Source organism: Ursus maritimus, unplaced genomic scaffold (assembly GCF_017311325.1).
Source record: "Ursus maritimus isolate PB19 unplaced genomic scaffold, ASM1731132v1 scaffold_16, whole genome shotgun sequence".
Lineage (NCBI taxonomy): Eukaryota > Metazoa > Chordata > Mammalia > Carnivora > Ursidae > Ursus > Ursus maritimus.
Window position 1 is genome coordinate 54,707,178 of NW_024424008.1, and position 24,847 is coordinate 54,732,024.

The 24,847-nt window shown below is 46.1% G+C and overlaps 1 long non-coding RNA gene across 1 annotated transcript in view; it reads right to left on the reverse strand.

The window, feature by feature from the left end:
• Positions 1–24,847, reverse strand: part of LOC103662380 — a 116,951-nt gene that overhangs the window by 84,450 nt on the left and 7,654 nt on the right. Inside the window, exon 5 of the long non-coding RNA XR_005835079.1 lies at positions 16,790–16,883. This is a non-coding gene — a long non-coding RNA (uncharacterized LOC103662380). The remainder of the gene's footprint in view (positions 1–16,789; positions 16,884–24,847) is intronic.

Sequence of the window (24,847 nt, forward strand, 5' to 3'; positions counted from 1 at the left end):
CTAGACCTCCTCACCAGTAACTTCAAAGCCAGCTCATATTTACTTCAATTACCAAACTGTGACCACTGGAGGCTTAGGTTCTAAGCCTCCACAAACCCACCTGCCAGGATGTCCTGGCCCCACATCCTGCAGGGGTCGCTGAGAGGGGCCGAGGATGGGCATTTCCTTTAGAAGGGCGTGGCCATGGCACACCACAGGACTGTCCCATCCAGAAACTCCCCTGTGGCTGCTGTGAGGTGGAGCCCTGGTCTGGGCACTGAGTGATTTGGTCTGCTTTGCAGGGGGCTGGGAGCTCCCACACAATGGAAGTTTCGGGATAGCTCTTGGTGGGATTCATCTCCCATTTGTCCTGCTCTGTTTCATTGTGTGGTCAGTGTTGCAGAGGAGCACAGAGAGTGGCTTGTGTCAGTCCCTGAGGCAGGCATCATCACGACATACCTTGTGGGCAGGTTGATGGGTTGGCCGGTGAGGGGCGATGTCACAAGGGGGCAGAGGAGGCAGGGAATGGGGATGGCCCCATGCTGCTGGTTGATAGGGCACATCTGTTCAAATTTAGGAAAGGGTATCGCTTCCTCAGGACACTTCACTGACATCTTCCAGAAAGCTGTTGCAGGAACCAGTCAACGCCACGACGAGGAGCAGAGGGCGAAAGAGGTCCTCAGGAGTTGTGCAGTGCAAAACTCGCCCCGCTGTTTGTGGCTGCCTTGCTGTGGCCACAGTGAGTGTCACCTGCATGTCCGCACCCTGGCGAGGATCTCACATGGCTGTGGAATAGAGGCCCCTGAAGTGGAAGACCTTCCACTCTGGCCTCCACACCGGGCCTCCACCATGGGGCCCCGGGGCTCACTGCTCTGCAAAGCACAGCATCCCCCCAACCAGGGCCACAACCACAACTACCACTCCGGCCACCAGGGAACGGGCCCTGTTTGAATGTGTCCTCTGCAGTCCTTACTATGGGATCCACCCTTCTTCAATACTGCACAGCACGCTTGAGACTGGCTACATTTACGTGAATTTCCCAGAGGACTGGAGGAACAGAAGGGGCCTACCTAGGCCCCAGTGCAGCCCCTTACCCACTTGTCTCCCATGTCATGCCCGCCCACCTTCATGCCCAGGCGCCTCTCAACTCCCACCATCAGAAATGTGCCATTCACCTCCGCACTCTGGGCTGAGTCAGAGATGGTACCTCACCCGGTCTAAGGCCTACCTCCCATAACCAACATCCACCCTGGATTGCTCCCTCCCACACCTCGTCCCTTCCAGGGGACACCACTTCCACGACGCTCTAGTCCAGACGGGCTCAAGTGAAACCACCTCATAATATCATACAATGGCGCATTTCCCAAAGCCTGGCTGATTCTGTTCTTAGATAACCTCATGTGGGGGACTTCAGAAGCTCAGCTCAGGGGAGCTAAAAAGCTCAGTCCAGATTCTTCTTACTCTCTTTCAATAAAGGTTAAAACTTGGGGGCCCAATCCCACCAAAGCTCCCGTTCACATGGAGATGCCAGTGGATTCTCTCCTCAAAACTATCAGTCGGAAGTCTGTGCTCTTTCGCTTCGTGAGAGTCCGCACCGCGGGCTCTCTCTTCTCTCTAGCCCACCTCCACCATTTGTCACATGCAGGCCCCTGCCTGACTCAAAAATGTTTCTTGATGGGAAGAGTGGTTGCGAGAGGGCTACAGGAATAACTTCCCTGGAGGGCTGCCGTGGAGACCCTTCTTGGCCACCAAAATCTGCCTTCTCCTTTCATAGGGATAGATTTATAGCTGGCCACTGGCTACCAAGAAGGGACTACATTTCCCATCCCCACTGCTTCCATAGGACTAAGTTCTCAGCCCTGGAAAATGAACAAAAGCGACAAGTGTCACTTAAAATACCTCCACATGCTCCTCCATGTTCTTTCTGGAACCCAGAAGAGCTCGCATCCCAGCTTCAGTGAGCAGAGCTGGCTAATGCCCTGAGGTGACACCGGGTTCCTGAACATCTTGATGGGGTAAACAAGCCCATCCACTCACCACAGACTGTTAAATGAGAGAGAAATAAATCTTGATATTCTTCAAGCCACTGTACTCTTGGGTGTTTTTCTTACAATGGCCTTGCCTTTCACCCTAACAAATCACAAGAGCAGGCAATTTCCTGGCATGAGTCACATCTGGTTTCAGCTCACAGCAGTGACAATGGCCTCTGACAATCAGCCTCATCTAATGTAGTGGTTATGAGTGGGTACTGAGACTCCCGGTGAATAATTAAGTGCCTCCAGCACCACCTACACTAAGAGCCAAGTACGGCCTCTCCTTTCTTCAAACAGGCCATCTACCTCTTCCCTGCCCCTGTGAGGTGCACAGCAGAGGATCCAATAGGAGCCAACACACACTAACCACCTGAGCAGTCCGAGCAAGGACTTGGCTTCTCAGGGGACCTCTTCTATGATGAAGGACTGGACTGGTGCTTCTCAACCCGGAACACTCACTGGAATCCGCCCAGGAGCCTCTAAAAACTGAGATACTGAGTTTCATGCCAGGCCAATTAAAACCAAAGTTCTGTGGGATAGAAAACCTCTAACTCAGAACTCAAACCAGTTTTCAGATTGGCTCCATCACACGCTAGAGTCATGTTGTTCTGGGCACAGTCCAGCCCAGCACAGCCGCCGGTGGGCTCCGTGTCATGATGATCACCCAGCACCAAGGACAGTAGTCGGTGTCACACACAGATGCTCTCTGTTCCTTCTGACGTTGCTGTCATTTTGGATAAAATTCCATATTTCCTGCACTTGATTTCAGAATATGTGAGTATAACTTTTCCCAAGGAGGGAGAGAAAACTAAATTCAGTTGCTTTTTATTCCTATGGGGTCTCTGAACAGAAAGACCAGAGGTTCTGCAGTTATTCAGACCCAGGTTTGAATCTGGCTCTGCCCCTCCCTCACTGTGTGGCTTGGGCAAGTGATTTACTGGCCCCACCTCCAACCAGCATGGCCACTGCTGACACAGTACGAATACACAACTTGGAGCAGCCCTGGCTGAACCTCTGAGCCCGGTTTCCTTAGCTGTAAGATAGGAATCACGATAGCCACACCACCAATATGATGCAAAAATATGAACAATGATGCAACACAGCATTGCACCGAACACATAGGAAGTACTCAATAAATGTTCATTTTCTCCTACTTTTCCCCCAAAAGTTTTCTATATCCCCAAACCTATGTATCTGTGTTCCCTGTGTGTCGGGGGCCCCTATTCCGCAGCCATGTGAGATCCTTGCCAGGGTGCTGAGATGCAGGTGACGCTCACTGTGGCCACAGCAAGGCAGCCACGAACAGCGGGGCGAGTTTTGCACTGCACAACTCCTGAGGACCTCTTTCGCCCTCTGCTCCTCGTCGTGGCGTTGACTGGTTCCTGCAACAGCTTTCTGGAAGATGTCAGTGAAGTGTCCTGAGGAAGCGATACCCTTTCCTAAATTTGAACAGATGTGCCCTATCAACCAGCAGCATGGGGCCATCCCCATTCCCTGCCTCCTCTGCCCCCTTGTGACATCGCCCCTCACCGGCCAACCCATCAACCTGCCCACAAGGTATGTCGTGATGATGCCTGCCTCAGGGACTGACACAAGCCACTCTCTGTGCTCCTCTGCAACACTGACCACACAATGAAACAGAGCAGGACAAATGGGAGATGAATCCCACCAAGAGCTATCCTGAAACTTCCATCGTGTGGGAGCTCCCAGCCCCCTGCAAAGCAGACCAAATCACTCAGTGCCCAGACCAGGGCTCCACCTCACAGCAGCCACAGGGGAGTTTCTGGATGGGACAGTCCTGTGGTGTGCCATGGCCACGCCCTTCTAAAGGAAATGCCCATCCTCGGCCCCTGCTACAAAGGCAGCATCCCCAAGGAGTTCTGTTCTGTACCTCGCCCTCCCCTGTCCAGCTGATTGCAAAGGAAGCAGACCCCCTAAGGGCCAATTCGCAGGCTGGCCAGAGACCTTTGATGTGCCCAAGAACCAAAAAAGGGGGATGGTGGCGTCAATTAGATTTCTGTCTCAGGAAACAGAACTGGGAAATGCCAAGAAGATAAGTCAGTTGGTGGTACATGTTAAGACTGAAATGCCATGAGGTGGAGAGAGTGGAAAGATCCCAGGGGGACCACAATGAGCCCTGGGTAAACCACAGCTGTGAATAAGCAGAAGCGAGGGTGCAGAGAAAGGCAAGGGGGACCTCAGGGCCAGGTCAGCAGCAAAGAGGGAATGAGAGAAGGCAGGCCACCTTCCTGGGGAGAATCAGAGCAAAACCCAGACTCCTGCTCCAGTGTGACCTCACATCCAGATGGAAGGCTCTGAGGACATCTCCCCTGTTGCTCTACACTCCTCTAAATCATCCCAACTTCCCACCAACTGGTGTGGAGAGTCTGCTTACAGCAACTGAAAGAACTCAGCTAAAAAACTTAGCAAGTAGAGATGGACAGAGAAAACCATGAAAGGGGCTGCTTAGTAAGGAAGAACAACAGTTCTGGAGTTTCTGGGAATACTACCAATTAACATATGTAAAACCATTCGCAGATTTGGGCTGGGAAAAATTTTGAGAAACATGGAAACTGAAAGGGAGCTCTCATCAGTCACTACAGAATCCGTTCACTTTAGTCACCAGGCAAATGGAGGGCTTTGTAATCTACAGCTCTTCCACCCACAAGTTTGTGGATCTTCTGGAGCTGTAAGGAAACCCCCCAGAAAAGCAAAGAACCAGGGGAGGAAAGCATCTTGCAATACACCCATGTGGCCACTAGAGGGAGACGCTTCCTTATGAAACCTGTCCTAGACAGTCACCTACCAGGGGGGATTCTTAACAGACTTGAAGTTGCAAAGGGACCAGCTCCCTTTCTTCCTCTTTTAGGCAGCATCCTCTCAGGAGCCAAATGGGTTCTTTCCCTTGCTTTGTCAACAACAACAACAAAAGAAGACCTAAAAGTGCTCCCCTGCTTCAAGTCAACTTTGGGTGGGGTTACCTCCAATCCTGAAAGGAGGATGGAGAAAACTGCTGCCAAGTGCTGCCTCGGTGCCAGCTTCCTCGGGAGCCGTGGGCCTGGGCAGCTGGAGGACAGAGCATTCCTTCCAGGACCTGAGCCGGGCTGCCCACGGTGCTATCCCCACTATCTCCGTTCACCTGCCACCAGCATGAGGACTGGTTGCAGGAGGCCAAGAGGAAGCTACAACACCTCTAGACCTAGAGGTAAACACATAGGAAGAGAAAGAGAAAACCCCGAAAGCTTCCCCTTCCAAATGAGCCTGCAAATCCAAAATTACAAAACACATGCAGAAATCAAATGCTAAGTGTAACAGCCACAAACGTCAACAATCTGAACATAAACCAATCCACGTGAAATCAGTTTGAGGAAACAGACTAAAAGGCACACATCAGTATGTTGGGGATGGTTGAGACGCAAATGAAGGTATGATGTCAGCCGCTGAAAAGGGCAAATGGTCGAGCAGCAAGGCAGCTGGCTCTCTGGAGCCGTGCTCACTGGGGGAGACTCCGAGAGGAGGAGGAGCTCGTGTGCGGGTCCCCATGGCCCTCTTCTCCGATGGCAGCACAGAGAGGTCTAGCACAGCCAGACATCAGACTCTAGGAGAGGGAGCTGGACTCTTAGACCGAGGGGCTTTGAAGTTGTTGACTAGGGAAGCACCGGCCCCTTCCTGGAGCAATCAGAGGCTGGGATGCCGCAGCAGAATGATGGCACAGAGCCTGGCTGTGTTCTCCGTGGGAACGCACACCAGCACTCCCCCCAGTGATCAAGACGGAGATCCAAGCCCAGAGCTGGCAGCTCCACGACCCGGCCCCCGTGGCAGGGACTCACGGCTGGGGAAGCGCCAGCCCCCCTCTCTGGGCACGATGGGGCATGAGGGCACAGGGCTGGTACCCAGTCCTTGCTGTTGTCAGGACTGGCTGACACGCACACGGGGCCAGCTCCTGTGGATCCCTGCAGGAAGCCCACCTGTAGAGAGCAGACGTAGACACACCCACTTTACCTCTCAATATCTACTTCAAAAAGAACAACCACCACCAAAAAATAAAGAAACCAAAACAGGCAGACACGAAAATCAATTTTTAACCAGGGAAGTGAAAAACATAGTAATTAATTTAAAACTCAACAGTCCCCCCAAAAACTGGGCACAGAGAGGGAATTAGTAATTGAAAGAAGGCACTGTAGAATTCACCCAGAATGTAGCCAGAGCACATTCTGAGATGGAAAAGAGGAAAGATGAGTTAAGATGGTCGATGGACTTAGAGGCTCTAACAAACACCCAGCAGGAGCTTCATAAGAGAGTGAAGGAAATGGTGAGGAGTTCTTACCTTGTTCCTCTCTTTCTCTCACACCCCACATCCAATCCATCAGAAGATTCTCTTGACTCGAACTTCAAAGAATACTCTGAACCTGACATTTCTCCCCTCCTGTCCCTACCACCACCACCCAAGCCGCCACTGCCTCTCGCCTTCTAACTGATCACCAGCCCCCTTGCAGCTTCACCTCCATGCAGGGGCCAGTGTGATCACCGTAAAACATAAATCTGGTCATGCCATTCCCTGCTCACAGCCCTCCTGTGGCTGCCAATCACATTTAGAGCAAAGTCCAAAGCACTAGGTTCTACAAGCTCCTTCATGATCTGGCTACGACAAGCACGTCAATGCCACCTCTCATCCCCGCCTCCTAAATCACTCTGCCACTGCACTGACCTCCCTCCTGGTCCTCCAACACTGAGGGCTTCTACCACAGGGCATTTGCACTCGCTTTCCCTCTGCCGAAGGGAAGCAATCCCCCAGATAACTGCATGGTTCATTTACTCCCTCATGCACACAGCTCCCTCCCTCATCAGAGAACTTCCCTATCCTTCTCTCTAAATACCCCACTCTACCCCTGTCATTGGCATTACAGATTCATGGAGATAGAATGGTCTCTTCAGTACATGGTGTTGGTGTAATCGGTTACCCATATTGAAAAAAATTGGATTTTTACCTCCCACAATCACAAATATTAGTCAGTAGTAAATTCAAGACCAAAATGTGACATGCAAAACTTCCAAACATTGAAAGAAAATATAGGGGGATATCTTTTTTAAAATCTCATGAAAGGGGAGGATTTCTTCAAAAAGACTCAAAAAAAAAAAAAAAAAAAAAGAAAAACACTGCCCATGGGGCACCTGCGTGGCTCAGTCAGTTCAGTGTCCGACTCTTGATCTCACAGCTCAGGTCTTAATCTCAGGGTTATGAGTTCAAGCCCCGTGCTGGGCTCCATGCTGGGTGTGGAGCATGTTTAAAAACAAAACAAAACAAAACAAAACCCTGCCCATAAAAGATTGTAAATGTGACTATTTTCAAATTAAAAATGTGTGTTTTAGCAAAACACACCACAAAGAAAGGTAAAAGACAAGCCATATTTTGAAGAAAGATATGACACAACAAATGTTCAGTATCCAGTATTATGAAAAAACAAACAAACAAAAAAAACCTCCTTCAAATTAACAAGAAAATGACAACCAACCAACCAACCAGAGAAATGAGCAGAGAACATGAAGAGGCACTTCATAGAACAGAAAGCCAAAATGGGGGGCACCTGGGTGGCTCAGTTGTTAAGCATCTGCCTTCGGCTCAGGGCATGATCCCAGAGCCCTGGGATCAAGCCCCACATCGGGCTCCTTGCTCCACTGGGAGCCTGCTTCTTCCTCTCCCACTCCCCCTGCTTGTGTTCCCTCTCTCGCTAGCTGTCTCTCTCTGTCAAATAAATAAATAAAATCTTAAAAAAAAAAAAAAAAAGTCAAAATGGCCGCACCGAAAATGTAAGAAAGACACATTGAAAGCTTATATTCAACAACATAAAGGAAATATATCTGAAACAATGAGAAACTGATTCACACCACATTTGCAAAAATCAAATCTTCATAATTTGATTGAACAGCTGACCATTGAACAACGTGTGTGTGGCAGTTGGGGGAGTAGGGGTGCCAACCCCCTGTGCAGTCCAAAATCCACATGTAACTTTTGACTACTGTTGACCAGAAGTCTTATCAATAATACAAAGCTGATTAACACCCGTTTTGTTATATATATCACATACTGTATTCTTACAAAAAAGCAAACAAGAGAAAAAAAATGTTATTAAGAAAATCATGAGGAAGAGAAAATACATTACAGAACTGTGTTGATCGAAGAAAAACCTTGCATGAATGGAGCCACACGGCTGAAACCCATGTTGTTCAAGGGTCCCCTGTACAGCACCATCAGCCCCGAGGGTGAAAGGGATGTCCAGGGAACCTGCTCTGCCCGGCTACTCTGACCTCTGGCCCCTCTGGCCCTGCGCTCTGTGTATGGAAGTCAAATCCTTCCCCAGGCTCACACCAGCCCTCCTTTCTTCTTGTCTCCACTATCATCCTTCCCTCTTCCAAGAGGGTTCAACCCCTCCCTGCATATCCCCTGGACCTTACCCTAGTGCGCTCTCCTGTCTGAAATTCTCTTCCTCTTTTCCACATGTCCAAATCTTACACTGCCCTCAAGGTCCAGATAAAATGACTCCTGTTCTCTCCCACCAAGCTCCCACTAGAAATACCTTCCCCTTTATCTCAAAGCCCAGTATATCTTCTTTGCTTATGGTGAAGGAAAGGATTAGCTCCTTGAGGATAGGCCTGATTCATTTTCACGTTTCCTGGAGAGGACTCGGGCCGATCAATCCTGATTGAGTGATGCAGGCGGCATCTTCGAAACGTAACAACTAGTCAATAAGGGGTCTAATCAATAAGGGGTTAGAAGGAGGAGGTGTAGAGAAAGTCCTCCTGGATTCTGGGTCTGCCATTTTCTAAGGCACAATACGGGCGGAGAAGCGGGTTTGGGAGGGAAGAAGTAGTTCCATTTTAGGCACTAGGCCCTGGATACGCCTCCAGGCCATCCCCGCGAGGGTGCGGAGATGGGCGTCGCACCTGGGAGAGACAGAGACGTGTAGGCTGGAAACAACGCCAAGGATTTCCAGAGGCATCACTGTCTCCACTTAATGAAGAAAAGAATGAAATTTGGCAAAGGGGCTTGTTCAACCTTGTTTGGGAGAAACAAAGTGGACTGCGGTAGGGGACGCTGGCTGACACCCTACTACTGCCTGGGGAGAGGTAAGGGGGCACAAGTCCTTCCCGGAAGATTCAGGAAGGGATTCAGAGGATTCACGATTCCAATGGGGACACCAAAGGTTTGCAGAATAACCAGGCCTAAAGCAGCCCCTCTCTTGAACCTCATGTCCTCAAAGACAAACTAGTGTAGTTTTAAAAGCCCTAGCTCAGGAAATGTGAAATCCACTGTGATTTTATAGTTCCTCGGGCGAATCTCTTTCCCTCTCTGCATTTCCTCTACTGTAAAATGAAGTTAAACAAACGATCCCTAGGTCTCTTGTAATTCTAACACAGATGCATCAGTAATTCATCTCTTTAACTCTTTAGTTTTTTTTAATGCAAGCCCAGGACCATTTCTTTTCTAAGTACTTCACTTCTAATGATAATGTTAATATAACCACTATAGTGTTCATTGTAGAAAATTTGGCAAAAGGGCAAAGCCTAAAGAAGAAAGGAAAAATCACTACAATATCGCCAGCTGGAGACAACACTTCTAACATTTCACTGTACGTCACTTCTACTGGTCTTTCTTTAATGTGGAAATACACAGTTTCTTTTCTTTCTTTCTTTCTTTCTTTTTACAAAAATTGGGTAATAATATCCACTACTAATTGAGCGTCTCACTGACACACAGGCTCAAAAACAAGTTTCCCACACACACACCAGCAATCCTTACAGCAACCTCACAGGGCAGATAGCAATGCCCCCATTTTACAGAAAAGAAGACTGAGCACACAATGGGCAAGTGACCAGCTTAGGCCATATAGCTAGAAAAAAACCCAGAAACCCTACCAGACTAGCTTTCTGAGCTGTTTTGTGTGTGTGTGTGTGTGTGTGTGTGTGTGTCTGTGATCTTTTTTTACTAAATTCTGCTTTAACGTGCTCTCATCTCATTTTTCAAATACTTTTGTACCACGTTATTATAAGTTGCTTCGAGGCACTGATCGCACAGTCCCTCACTGGTTAGCATCTCAGATGTTTTCAGGGCTCACTCTCACGAACAATGCTATGATTATCTTCTTCCCACTCAGTGGTAATTATCTCCTTAGGGTAAATTCGTAGCGGCTGAACATCTAGATTGAAGGATATCTGCCTTCTTAAAGTTACTGACAAACAGTATTAGGTTGCCTTCCCCCCCAAAATGGAACAATTGTTCTCCCTGTACCAATTTATAAAAGTGCCGTCTACCCGCAACCTCATTAATGTGGAAGACTATCTTATTTTTATTAATCTCTGCCGATGTAATAAATGAAATTTCTTATCAGTGAAGTTGAACTTCTAACGTCATTGACAATTTCGTGATTCATTTTAATAAGGATTTATTTTATAAACACTTGGAAGATGGGAGAGAAGTGAGGGAATGGGAGGAAAGACAGGGAAAATTAATTTTAGTCATTTAACAAAAACCAGGTACCTATCCCAGGCAAAGCATGTTGCAAACCCTGCAGGTGTTAAAATGAGTAAGAGCGAGCAGATACGGAGCATCAAGGCATACCGAGTATCGTGGGAGACACAAAAGATACAGTATTTATCCTCTAAGAACTTGCAAGCTAGCTGGGGAGGGAGAAAACCAACACACAAGGTGTTTGGGCTTAATGCCCCCCTCCCCTGTTCTTTCATGGGGCTGCATCCCCACATCCAGTATGGCTTTTGGGGTTAAACTATTGTTACTTGTCCACAAGCCTTATTTCCTGATCACCTGAGAGCCCTGTAGGGCTAGGATGGTGTATTACTCATATACCTGTCACATCATGTCAGCGAAGGATTTCATAATTCCTTCACAATTATTCAGTGGCGTAAAATAGCAGCAGGCTGCCAAGCCCTCTACCCACTGCCCACCCCTGCCCCCATATTAGTCCACTGCACACCAGAGAGCATCAGAAACACAGGCAGGCACTCATGTACTGGGTTCTAGGACTAGACATTAAAGTAACATTAACAGTATTAACTTACTGGTTTGATTAAATAAACCACCACACCACCTTCAACTGTCAGAATCCTAGGGATGTTCGCCTGCTGGTTCATTGACATGGCCCAACATGTAGGGAGGTTCAAGGGGCTGGGGTTTGTTTTTCACTTTCTCATACCTTACTGAAGCTCACATCCCCTTCCTGCCCTTTTGGGACCCCGCAGACCTCATGACCATTTCCTGGCACCCCACCTGAGTGTCTGGCTCGGGAGGGTACGTGCTCCCCCACCCAAGGAGACAGAACAAGGCTCAGTTCCCCTCCCACCGGCTATGACTTTCTTGGCCCCTCTGGGCCCTTCTTCCCTCTGCTTTCCTCTCTGCAGCTCCACACCCAGCCCCCTCTAGGTCTCCTTTCTCTTTTCTTCTCTAAGGCACACCATGGACATATCCCCCAGTTTCCCCTTTACTGTGCACTCATGTCTTTTATCTGTGTTGCCCAAAGCATCTAAGCTAAATAAACATTTGCTTCCCTGAATTAACTCAAATTCTGATTCAAGAGTGTTCCGGACTCCTGAGGGCTGGAGCGTTGAAAACGGGTGGCCGCCACAGTGGGGCTGGGACCAGCCTGAAGTGTAAGATCCAGGTGAAAAGGTGGCCAGGGGTTTTTGTCCCCTTGCACATTTCCTTCCTCTTCCCCTCCACCCACTTGTAAGGAGCCTCCGGTAATACAGAGAAAAGATGTAGACTGTTGGCAAAACACACTTGAAGGAACTGAGGGGAAGCCATCAGCATGGCCTTCTGTCCGACGTCCACACGCCAGCCTCCAGGACAACACTGGCCCTCGGACGTGTGGCAGGGCCCTGAGGGAGGGTGGTTGACAGGCAAGAATAAGAGGCCTATGGAAGATGAAAGGAGACCAGAGCAAGAAGGGGGTGGGAGGAGTTCCCAGAAGTGTGACTGAGAGCAACTAGAAGAGAAAAGTGAAGCCATATTTACCCCTCGCCCCATGCGTATTGGCATGTGTATCAACCAATAATAAAATTCTCTGTGCCCACACACCCTCCCAGACGTCACCAAGAGAACCAAGGGTTCACAGTGCATATAAGATCATTGACCAGACAGGCCCTGTATTCGGTGCTGTATCTCTAAGACGTCACTGAGTGCCACCAGGCACTCTGCACCCAAGACCACCAAGACTCCCAGTCAGGGGTTTTCAAACTGGAGGGTGCTGAAGAGTAACCATGGAGCTGAGTACAATGGCAGGAACATGCATTTTTAGAAGCATCCTGTGACAGTAACGCAGATGTCCAAGGACCATAGTAGCGTATCCAGATGGGATCCTTGAGGAGCTCCAGCCTGGCCCCGGGAGGCTAGTGGCTTCCCTTTGGACCCTTGGAATCACCGTCTATCTATGCCTCAGAGGCAGCTGACCTGGTCGCTGTCTGCAGCGAAAGCCCCTCCAGTCATCCCTCCTCCTCAGGACACCTCTTCGGTCCTCCACCCTCCCTTTCCCTGTCTGTTTCCCTCTCTCAGCAACATCTCCTCTGTGTCACTCAAAGCCTACTAAGCCCCCAAAACCTTCAATCCTTTCCCTGTGATCTTACCCTGTGATCCCAGAAGAAACCCAACTCTGCTGCAGTTACCACTTCCCAGGGCCAACACTAGTCTCCATGGTGCCTTGGGTACATTAGAAAGAGGAGGCCCCTCTGGGGGTGGGGGGCATTGGTTAAAAGTGCTCCCCTCTCTCCCCAGGACCTAAAGTGTGGTGAAAGCTCAGATTTCAGCCCCACCCCTCCTCAGACAGAGCACAAACTACACCAACTCCAGCCTGACCACTTCCCTATAACCGTCCATGGAGATGGCTCGACCTCCCACTCCCACTGGCACCAAGATCAAGAAGGAAGTGCCGTCCTCTTCATTCCCCAGTGCCATTTCCAAACCTCTGCTCTTCCCCTTCCTGTGGAAGTCTCTGCCATTTGAGACTTGGCGTCATGGTTATATCGGCCTCCAACCTCATCACCAAAGGCTGATAGCTTCCCTCTGTCCCTTACACCTACCACCTTGCTATGTAACTTGGACGTGTCTATAACTCGCCCAACACTAGAGTCTCAAAGCTCACAAACCTCCTCACCTCCATTTCCCTTGGATTCCCCACATTCAGGAACCTTGTCAGAACTGCCCCTTATCAGAAATCTCAAAATCGAATAGCTCAGCCCAAGCAGCAATCCATTTCCTGTGTGGCTCTTGCCTGCTCTCACTCCCACTCCATCTGCTTCTCAGCATCACAGACTCCCCTGGTCCCCTGAGTCCTTCATTTGCTGCCCGCCCCGCCGAGACCTCATAGTTGATTACCTGTAACATACTCTCACAAGCATCTACCTTCAATCTCATTTTTCTGGAACCCCCACCCCCCCATGAATCCCATGATCTACCTTCTGCCCTACTCTGCCGAGGCCAAGCGCTGATGAAGAAAAGCACACAATTCTACCACGGCACCATGGTCTCCAAGCTCAACTGGGCTCTGAGCGCTGTGGATCAAGGATCCTTTAACTCGTGCTTTGCAGGCCATCTCTCCCTCTCTCCTCAGGAACTGTTCTGATCTCTAGAGCCCTCTTCAAGTCCCTCCCATTCAACCCCAAAGCCCCTCTGTCTTGGCAGACAACATCTCTTATCTTGATGAGAAACTTGAAGCCATAAAATGAGAGCTGCCTTAACTTTCCTGTCCCCACTACATTCCTATCAATCTCTGTACTCCTCTTTTTCCTCCTCTCCAGTCTCCCGGGAGGAAGGTTCTTCCTCCTGCCCCAGGCCAGTTCCTCCATCTGTGTTCCCCACCCTTGGCACCTGTCCCCCTTAGCTTTCACCCCTTAACTTCTAACCCCTCCTTCTCTAGTGTTTCCTGCCTCTTAGCCTATAAATAAGCTCCAGTTTTGCAACATTCAAAAACAAACAGAAACCTTCCTTCCCCTTGGTCTCCCAGCCCCATCTTATCTCCCTCCTTCCTTCTCTACTGAAAGCTATACTTACTCTCCCCACCACCTCTCCTCCCCTCCCTAACTCATTCCATTGCAGCTTCTGATCCCCTATTTACCACCCTCCAGTAAAAACTCAATACCTTCCCATCGCCAAATCCAGTGGATAATTTCTATACTTTTTTTACTGTTGCATTTGCCCCTAGTGCCTACTCTTTCTTGAAACTGTCTACTCCCTTGTGACTGTAATACCACTCTCTGTCAGTGTGGGTCTCCACCTTGGATTCCTCTTCCATCCACATTTAATCATTGTGATTCCCTGTCAATCAGTCCTTAAACTACTGCTTTTCACATTCCACACAGTGCTCCTGGACAAAAGCTTCTGCCGTTGGCGTTTTCGCTATCATCGGCTATTCTGATAACTCGCGAGTCCTACCATAGCCCGGGTTTTCTTCCTGGACGTCAGGTTTGTATATACAACTGCACGCTAGACATCTTCATTGGGATATTCCACAGGCATCTCAAATGAGACCTAACTCACATCTCCACCCTTGCCCCCAAACTGCTCCTCCTGTGATCCCCATCTTAGTCAACGGGACAATCATCCTCCCGTCCCGTAAAGCCAGACACCTGGAGTCATCCTAACTCCACCCTCTCCTCCGCAGCTATCTCTAAATCTGCCTTTTTTATTGCCTTAATATTTAAATTTTGTCCCTTCTACATCCTACACCTCGTGACTATTTTGTGATAACTCATCATCACTCACCTGGACTATTACAACAGCCTCCTGATTGGACTGATTCCAGATTTTTCAATCTCACAGGTACTCCCCACATAGTCACTAAAGTGACTGATCCAAACTCAGATCTGGCCATGTCACTCTCCTGCTTTAAAACGTTGTTGCCTGTAGGATAGAGTCTTAAATTTTTGACATGACCTATAAGGCCTTGGTGGCTTGGCTCTTATTCACTCCCCAGCATCAGCCACATCACCCTTTATCCTGAACACTATGTTTTAGTAATGCCTTGCTACCGCCATGCTGTTTCCTACCTCTACACTCCTCTCGTCCAGAAACACCCACCCCCAACCACCCCTCATCCTGCATTTACTCCAAAAAGCACTCCTGCCTTTCTTTTGTACTCCTAAGGCATACCTGAGCTTACCTCTGTCTTAGCATTTGCCCACTGTTTTGAAATTATCTCTTTATGGGCCTATCTCCCAACACTAAACCAAATTCAAAAACAGGGATCAAGTACTGAGTACTGGTCTTTGTGCTCTCGTCCTCAGCGCCCAGTGCTGAGCACATTGCCTGATACATAGTAAGTACTCAGAAAATAATTATTGAATTGATTGCCACAGTAGGGCAATGAGGCAGGTATTACAAATGAAAAAGCTCAGACTCAGCATGTTACACATTAGTAGATGGGGGAGCAGCAATTTCAAATCAATTCTAAGGCCTGTGCTCTTTGAAACACAGCCTGGAAAACACAAGCTAAGCACAGAAACAGAAATGAGAATGACGTGTCAGTGCATCACCTAAAAGTGATGGTGTATGGGAACAATCTAAGGAAATGAAGGTGGGCAAGATTTTGGGGGGCTGAAGAGTATGCACTTAGAGTCCTAGCATTGCTGGTTCTAAGCAGAGTCCTGGTATTATAAACTGTGGGCGGTGCCAGGCCTGAGCAGCCCACTACCTAATTCTACATGCTGGCCCTGAGGTAGCTGACATTCCCACAAATACTCACAAGGATGCTTTGTAACCATTTTCTCAGTCCTCTCTAAGAAATAAGCTCCTCTCTTGAAAACAAGCCTCCAGGAAGTTCCTGGATCCTACAGACGAAGACACGGGATATCCAAAGGATATTAGAAGACACATAAATATGGATCTGTGGACCTGGAAAAAAGAGCTGCCCTGTCCCTCAGCCTCCACTTGGAGGTCCCTAGTCTCACCTACCTACTTTCCAGCAGCCTTCTTCACCTTGAAACACAGAAGGCAGCCAACAAAAGGAGTCAAGAGAGACATGAGACAAACCAAGGAACACTAAGGCCCAGGAACCCACAGAATCGCACAACAGCAAAAGAGGGGGTCACTAGATGCAGCTAATGGCCCCACACCTGCACACATCAAACACGGCTGTCCCTGCACACCTCCCTCTGAAACTCCTCATCTAGAAGATGATAACCCTGGACAAGGAAGGCACAAGGACACAGGGTTGCAATGATATCAGCAAAAGAAAACTAAAAATACCCTCCTGTGTTGACAAAACACAAGAAAAGGCAGCAAGGGTGTGGATAACGAAGGATAAAGATAGGTAAACCCCACGTCAAACAAAGGTGAAGAGCCAGGATGACCTCATTAGTAGAGAATCTGGCAGGTGTCCGGGGCAAGAACTCCCATACCCTCTGCCCTCACCCTAATCTCTGGGGGCCAAGCCAACCTATCCTCTCCCCTAAAGGGTTCTGGGACTAGGAGAGCTCACTTCCTCCCTAGGGAAGGAAACTAGAGCAGCCTCAGCTCCCAGTCATAGTTTTCATTCACAAATGGAGACATTCATACACCTGCTCCCTGTTGTGCTGCTCTTCTGCAGACTCTGAGATAAAAGCCTTCAGTTTACAAAGTTTCACAAGAAAAAAGTTTCTGTTGTCCTCCTTTCTTGCTTCCCCTTACCCCACCAAGCCCAGCTTCATCTCAGCTCAGCTGCAACGGATAGCTCATTACCAGCTGGACAGGCTGTGTCCTAGAGCCGAGTGAAGCACTTGCAGGCCTGACTCACCTTTCATTGCTCAAGGAGGGGGTGAAGCCTGGGATCCTTGGAATTCCCCTCTGGAGGAGGTGTGGGCAGCTCCCAGGCACCACCTCAGTGGAATCTAATAAAGAACCAGGACAATAAGAATTTAGTGAGTGCTTTCTCTATGCCAGACACTGTGTTTTACAGGTACATCTCATTAAAAGCTCCCAACAACCTTATGAATAAGTACTACCATATCCCCATTTTACAAGCCAGAGAATACAGCAGCTCGATATATTAGTTTGAGGTCACCTGGATAGCCCATGGAGAAGCAGGTACACAACACAGATCTTTCTTCCTGACTTCGGAGATCCTGTCCTTACCCCCACACAGAAGGCGCCATCTTCCCTGTCACCATGCATATCTCCTTCTCATCATATGGACTATGATTTTCCACTTTAAAAAAAAATTTTTTTAAGTAGGCTCCATGCCCAGCATGGGCTCAAACCCACAACCTCGAGATCAAGACCTGAGCTGAGATCAAGAGTTGGACGCCCAACTGACTGAGCCACCCAGGTGCCCCTGATTTTTCCCTTTTGATAGCTCAAATTCTTGGAACTCTCTTGGTTTCCCATTGGTCTGGAAGTTTCCTGAGGTTAGAAATCATTTTTAATGTTCCTTTGGAAGTGATATCAAGAACATAAATTGAAGGGTTCAGAACACCATGGATATTTAGTAAATAGCATTTATTTGTTATTATTAAAACCATTAATATTCCACGTATCAGGTAATTCCTTTCCTCTAGAGCAGGGTTTCACCTCAGCACTACTGACATCTGGGGCTGGATATTTCTTTGTCATGGGGGCTGCCCTGTGCATCACAGGTGTCTGGCAGCACCCCTGGCTTCTACTCACTAGATGCTACCGCTGTGACAACCAAAAATGTCTCCAGACATGACCAAATGCCCCCAGGCAGTAAAATCGCCCCCGGTTGGGAACTATTGCTCTGGAGTAATCAAATAAAAATGATAGTACTTATTCCTTCAGAGTAAAACTGCAGGAAATCTTATTTCTACCTACAATAAAACAGTACCCTTATTACTCAGAGCTAATAAATATGAGAGTTCCTGAGAATTACTTAGAAAAGCACCAGAGCATCAATTTCAGATGATCAAGGTAACGTTCCTGTTATGTCTGAGGCAAATCACTTTCTGCTTATAGAATCTTTCATAGTGGGATGTCATAGGCTGGAGGGAACCCATAGCCAAAAAAGGCCTGGGTTCAAATTCCTGCTCATAGCCCTAAATCATTTTTTGTAACAAGATGGAGTAGACATAAATATTTTTGTATCTCTGCTCCTTTACTTACTAGCTTCTGGTCAATCCACTTAATATTGCCAAATCTTAGTTCTTGTAAAATGGAGTTTAAGTTTCCTTGCTCAGAATTGTTGTGAGGATTCAATACAACAGCTAGAAAGCAACTATCTCACAAAGTTTGGCTAAAGAGGGCTCAAAAATAGTCACTTCTGGGATGCCTGGCTGGCTCTGTCGGTTAAGTGTCCAACTCTTGATTTTGGCTCCGGTCATGATCTCAGGGTCCTGGGATTGAGCTCTGAGTGGGGCTCCATGCTCAGCGGGGAGTCTGAGTGTCTCTCTCTTTGCCCCTCCCCCTGCTCCTGCACGTTTGTGTGTGCTTGCTTGCGCTCTCTCTCTAAAAATAAATAAATCCTTTTTTAATAAAGTCACTTTTTTCCCTGTCCCCACTTTTCCCCACGCCCTGGTGTCTGATTTATTTTTGTTTTCTCCACACCATCCAGCCGAGCACTTCCCAACCCTAAAGAGCTCTCAAAATGCAGATGTCTAACCCTATAGTACACCAACAAGACCAAAATCTCTGGCTTGAGAATATACATTGTGGGTATCTAAAAATGTATTCATAATAAAGGTAATATATTACCTTTTACATAATTTTTGATGACAAAAAATAAAACAGAAGTAATATTTGTATCAGTCCTTAAAATACATTAGTCATTAATAATCAATACATTATAAATAATTTAAATAAATAAGTATATCTCCAAATGGCATCTATTGTATTCTTAGGATCCACAAGTTCCATTAGAATTTTTAGGTTTTATGTTTCAATTTCAATTATCACTTAAAAATAGCCTTTACATGTCATTTAAAAAATCTCTGAAGTGATAATTCTCACCTGAAAGACATGTTCATTGAATAAGACTTTAATTTCTTAAGTTAGTATTTCTCAAAGTTTCAGGAAACGGAGCTACAAAGAATTCTGAAATTAATGTATCAACAAACTACATAAGTGACAGAATTGTATTTGTACACAAGGCTAGAAATAGAGCCCATCTGTTATCAGGAGAGTCATTTGTTTGGTTTTTAGAAAAGATAAGATGCCACAGTTTACAGTAGTAATATTTAAATGCTAGTACATAGTATCAAGTCAACACCAAAAGAAAAAAAATCACCATTCATGATTAATGGCAGAAGTCAGTAGTATCAATGGGAATTAAATGAATTAAAGGATGTTTCTGTGACTCGACTAATGGAATGATGGTGAAAAGGGGGCTGGATTCAGGGCTATGTGTTAGTAGCTCTGCTGTGTGCTACATCGGCACATTGTAAACTCCACAGGAGCAGGGGTTTGTCCTATTCTCCTGTGCCTGCAACAGTACCAAGTCTATAAAGACACCTGGCAAACATTTCTGAAATAATGAACCCCACCTTCCTCTTTTTATCTTGTTCTTTCTACCCTTATTTTCCCTATATCCTTCATTTCTTACTTTTTAAAACTTGTATTTCTGTAAGTTACCTTAAATCCTACATGAACAAGGTAGGATATCACCAAAATTCTCAACAAGATCCTAGCTAATAGGATCCAACAGTACATTAAAAGGATTATCCATCATGACCAGGTGGGATTCATCCCTGGGATGCAAGGGTGGTTCAACATTCGCAAATCTATCAGTGTGATAGATTATATCAACAAGGAAAAAGCCAAAAATCATATGATCCTCTCAATAGATGCAGAAAAAGCATTTGACAAAATACAGCATCCTTTCCTGATTAAAACCCTTCAGAGTGTAGGGATAGAGGGTACATTCCTCAATCTCATAAAAACCATCTATGAAAAGCCTACAGCAAATATCATTCTCAATGGGGAAAAGTTGAAAGCCTTTCCCTTAAGATCAGGAACACGACAAGGATGCCCACTCTCGCCATTACTACACAACATAGTACTAGAAGTCCTTGCAATAGCAATCAGACAACAAAAAGGGATAAAAGGTATCCAAATTGGCAAAGAAGTCAAAATGTCTCTCTTCGCAGATGACATGATACTCTATATGGAAAACCCAAAAGAATCCACCCCCAAACTACTAGAAGTTATAGAGCAATTCAGTAATGTGGCGGGATACAAAATCAATGCTCAGAAATCAGTTGCATTTCTATACACGAACAATGAGACTGAAGAAAGAGAAATTAGGGAATCCACCCCATTTACAATAGCACCAAAAATCATACGTTATCTTGGAATTAACTTAACCAGAGACGTAAAGGATCTATATTCTGGAAAAATCAATACATTTTAAAGAACTGGATGTAAGGGGATTCCCGTAAGTAGTGTGTCTCCTTGACTTTGTCCTGGAGAGCTGTTTCTGCTGCGTTCTGTCAGGTCACCCACCACGCTGGTCCCCCACCCATCCTGGGAGCTCAGCTCACGTCCCACTGACTAAACTGTCCTGTATGTTTCTACTACTGAACTGTCCAGTTAAACAGTCGGGACAATGCATTTGAATTTCTTGGTAAAATGCCACACCCTCCAAAGACGTGCCAAAGTGTAGCTAAGAGGAACTAAGGAGCACCATTTGTTTCCAGAGGTAACTGACGGGGGCACCCTGCAGGGTACTTCCTCTCAGGCACAGAACTCTTGTCTCTCCAGGGAGGAACTCCCACTGGCTGGCCAGTGAAGGGGGTGTCCAAACCCACCTCCTCCCTCTGCTGGGGATGCCTTTTCTACTTCCTCTTCTGTGTGGGGATTGGGAAGCACTGAGCCCTGACTTCTCTGGTCTCATTTCACTTCCTCACCCACTAACCCACTCTTTGACCAGACGCTGAGTGCCCTCAACACTACTCTTTCTGCCTAAAAATGAATGAAACTAATTTCTGATTTGGGGGTGACTACAAATGCTAATGTTAGAAGGAGGAGCTTAAAAGGTTTAACTTCCCTATGAGCACTCAGTAATATACAGAATTGCTGAATCGTTATATTGTACACCTAAAATTAATATAACACTGTATGTTAATGACACTTCAATGCAAGAAAGAAAGAAAAAAAAATACCTCCTGGCAACATTTAAAAGTGAATGGTGGGGCGCCTGTGTGGCTCAGCCAGTTAAGTGCCCAACTCTTGGTTTCAGCTCAGGTCATGATCTCATGGTCCTGGGATCAAGGCCCAGTCGGGCTCTGTGCTCAGCACAGAGTATGCTTGTCCCTCTCCCTCTGCTCCTCCCCTCTTCCTCTCAAATAAATACATACATACATACAATCTTTAAAAATAAATAAATAAAAGTTAATGGTAAATCGACACAGTCATTAAGAGAAACAATATGGAGGTTTGTAAAAAACATTAAAAATATAGCTATCATATAATCCAGCAATCCCATTTCTGGCTATACACCCAAAGGAAATAAAACCACTTTATCAAGGAGATATCTGCACTCCCAGGTTCATTATTCAGAGTCACCAAGACATGGAAATAACAAAAGTGTCTATTTACAGATAAATGGATAAAGAAATTGTGATATATATATGTATATATGAATATATGGATTATATCTGTATACACACACACATACACAAACATTGAAATATTATTCAGCCTTTAAAAAGGAAGGAAATCCTGCTATTTGTGACATGAATAAAATTGGGGGACATTATGCTAAAAGAAATAAGCCGCCCACAGAAAAACAAATACTGCATGATCTCACTTATATGCGAAATCTAAAAAAAAAAAAAGTTGAATTAACAGTAGCAGACTTTAGAATGGTGTTTCCCAGGGTCTCAGAGGTAGAGGAAAAAGGAAGATGGTGGCCAAAGGGCACAAACATTCAGGTATGAGTAAGTTCTGGAAACCTAATTAGAGAATAGAAAGAAAAAAAAAGATTCAATCTCACACTTGTTGAAAAAGAGGTCTTTGAATACCAGCTCCTACTTAAATAGGAATTTTTGTAATCCATGTAATCCCTGCTTCTTGCCACAATAACACAGGCATTTCTGGATGTTACCACATAAAGTAAATCTTTGGAGATCCCCAGGCTCCAGATTTTGGATTTCAGGGACCTAGATAGGGTACCAGTTTTTCATTTTGCCAAATAAGGACATTAAAAAAACAAATAGATGAAAGGGGAGGATTTACTACCTACATTCTACAGTGACCATAATTTCACAACAGAAAGGACATTTTAATAACAAAGTGTCAAAAAGCTATAATGTTTGAATGAAAGGCAAGCCCATAAATTGAATAAATTTTTACATGCTCTTTCAAAATCTCACCATTTTGTCCTCATTCCTCTTATTCCACGAAACCAAATGAACTGTCGCCAGCCAGGAATCTCACAACAACTGACTATAAGGCAGGGGTATCTTCCCCTAAAGCTGTGTGACCAAAGATGCAAATGAGGCAATGTGGATAAAGCACTGTGCCAACCCAACTGTGCCACTGACACACAATTTAGGATTAAGTGAAGCCAGGGATGTGACCAACAAAAGGTCTCGAGCAAAGATAACAAATAACTATTGCAAGAGTACATTTCTCTCCAAGTTCTATAAAATGCAAATAGACTAGCAAGAGTCCCAAATATACCACAAAGTATACATACTTACTAAAATAAATTAAATATTAAATTAGAATTTTAAAATTAAAATTATATAGTGTGTTGAATTATTGTAATGTATTAAATATTAAAATTAAAATGCATTATACCTTGACTTTGGCCCTTCTGAATCTCAGATGCTAAGTAGGAGCAGGCACGTATTAACTGGGTAGTAAAAGTGTACAGTGGAGAAAACATCTGGCCGGCCGGACGGAAGGAGGTGAGCAGTGTGGTCCAAGCCCTGACATTGCCACTAAGTATGGCTATAGCCTTAGGAAAGTTTCATCTTTCTGTGTTCAGTTTTCTCAGACATAAATGAGGAAGCTTGATTAAAATGATCTCCTAGAGCCAGTTCAGCTTGAAAATTCTTAATGTCATACACAATAGTGTGTTATCTCTCTGAGAATTTGTAAGCCTCGGGGAATGAGAAGGATGAGCTGTATCTTCTAAACCACTGATTACTAGATTAACCTCTGAGGTGTAAGATCCACGCTAAGGGATCCTCCAAAGCACAACACTCACTCCCCCGATCCAAAAAGCCAAAGAGTACAACCCAATTAGTCCCTAAGTCAACGTGTTGACGTAAGCATCTACTGTGGACAAACTAAAGAGAGTGCTGTAAACGGTCTCCAGGCCCCTCCCTCTCCCTGGTGGCCCCTCCTGTTAGATTTGCCCCCTGCCCTGCCCTGCCATGGGTGGTTAAGAACCACCGTTTACCTAAGGCAGACAATAGCAGCCATGTAACATGCGTTCTCTCTTAAACCTTGACACAATCCTGCAAGGTCTGTATTATTAAGTTCATAATAAGACTTAAAGAATTGAGGTTCAGAACAGGTTAAGTACAGTCCAAGGTCGCAATGGGAGGGTCAGGATTCAAACTGGGGCCTCTGTGACTCTAAAGCTTGTGCTCTGTTCCAATTGGTGGCGATGCTGCATCCCCCACACCTCTGACACACCCAGGAGACCAGACCAAAAACCAGCCAAGGTGCCTCAGGTTCATGATCCATGCGTTGGTTGCTCCTGGGGAATGTCAGGGAACCTCTCTTTAGACTCTGACCTTAGGAAGACCAGCTGCTCTCTGCTGTCTGAAACTCTCCTTCCTAGAGAGACAAGGACGTATGGAAGTGCCCACCACTTTCTGCAGCATGAAGTCTCAGTATATAAGCTCTAGGCCAACTGGAAACTTTGGGGTACCCAGTACAGTCACAGAGCCCAGCTTCTGACTTTAATAACTCGTCTGACATTCAGTCCCAACCTGGTTTACTTAGATCAGCTTCTAAACCTTTGCTATGCAAGGTGAGCTCCAGGAATCAGCAACATCTTAGCATCCTCTGGGAGCCTGTTATAAATGAGGAGTCTCAGGCCCTACACCAGTCCTACTGAATCAGAAACTGCATGTTAGCAAGATTCTCCATGTGATTTGAACGCACATTCAAGATTAAAAAGCACTGTTCTAGAATCACCTATGGAGTTTTAAAAAAGCATGAATTTCCAGGAATTAGAGTCTAAAATGACAGAGAAACAGGTAAAGGAACAGTGGGAAGTCCAAATACATGTATTTTTTTTTCTAACTAGTTTCCTTGTAGTCTCCTATTCTCAAGAAAACTCAAGTCCTTTCTGGAAGGAATCAAAGATCAACTTTGTTTTGTCAATAGCTGTACCTGTACCCAACAGACAGCTCCCTCCTCCCAGAAGCAGTGTTAACAACTTCATACCAGCCCTCTCTAGGGTGGAGCGCCACAATGCCGTAAATGACTGGAACAATTCTGCTTATCAGTTTTCCCCTCTGCCCCAATCTTCTGTCCCCAATTCACAGGGAGGTTTAGACTATTGTCTCCATATCAACAGCAGAACTCCTATATATTTTCTTTTCTTCTGACCCACTGCCTTAACCTGGTATGAAAGAAGGAAGGAAAGTTGGAAGGGAGGGAACAAATCAGCATGTGTTATATATCTGCTGTGTGCCACACCCATCTCATCCCCCAAAATAGTTAACATACGTTTCTCATTTTACATAAAAATACGTAAGATTGGTATTAATGCCCCAATTTTCAGAAGTGGAAACTAAAGTTCAGATAGGTTAAAACTCTCCCAAAGCCAGGTTTCTAAACAGGATCTAATACTAAAGTTTTGCGGCATTCTACTACCCCCAACTTGCTTACACATAATATTAGATAAATAAACATTTTTCCTGAGATGTACTCCCATACC